We start from the raw sequence: 537 nt of genomic DNA on the forward strand, positions 1-537 counted from the left end.
GGGTAAAGGGGGAAGGTTGGGGAGGGAAGAAGGGGAAAAAGGGGGTATAAGGGAGGATGGCAGGGAGGGGGAGGAGAGGACAATGAGGGGGGAGGTACGGAGGGGGAGTAGAAGGAAGGAAAAGGGAAGAGGTGGGAGGTACGGAGGAGAGGAGGAGAGGAGGAAAGGGGAGGAAGGTGTGGGGGGGGGTGGAAGAAGGGCAAAATGGGAGGAGGACGAGAGGTACATGTAAAGGGGGGAGGGAAGAAGGGAAGAAAGGAGGGGTAAAGTGGGTGGGAGAGAAAATGAAAAGAATAGAGGGGGTGAAAGAGGGGAAAAGAAAGGGGTGGGGATATGAGGGGGTGTAGGAGGCGAAAAAAGAGAGGCGATTTGGAGAGAGACTCGACGCATACTGGAATCTGGAGCAGGGGTCACAAGGGTGCGATACGGTCGTCCTGGAGGTGATGTTGTCATTGATCATGGCTGGCATATTGTGACAGACTGCAGTGTGGGGTGAGTGTGGCGTGAGGAGAGAGAGATAGAGAGAGAGAGAGAGAG

Source organism: Aplysia californica, unplaced genomic scaffold, assembly GCF_000002075.1.
Source record: "Aplysia californica isolate F4 #8 unplaced genomic scaffold, AplCal3.0 scaffold00212, whole genome shotgun sequence".
Lineage (NCBI taxonomy): Eukaryota > Metazoa > Mollusca > Gastropoda > Aplysiida > Aplysiidae > Aplysia > Aplysia californica.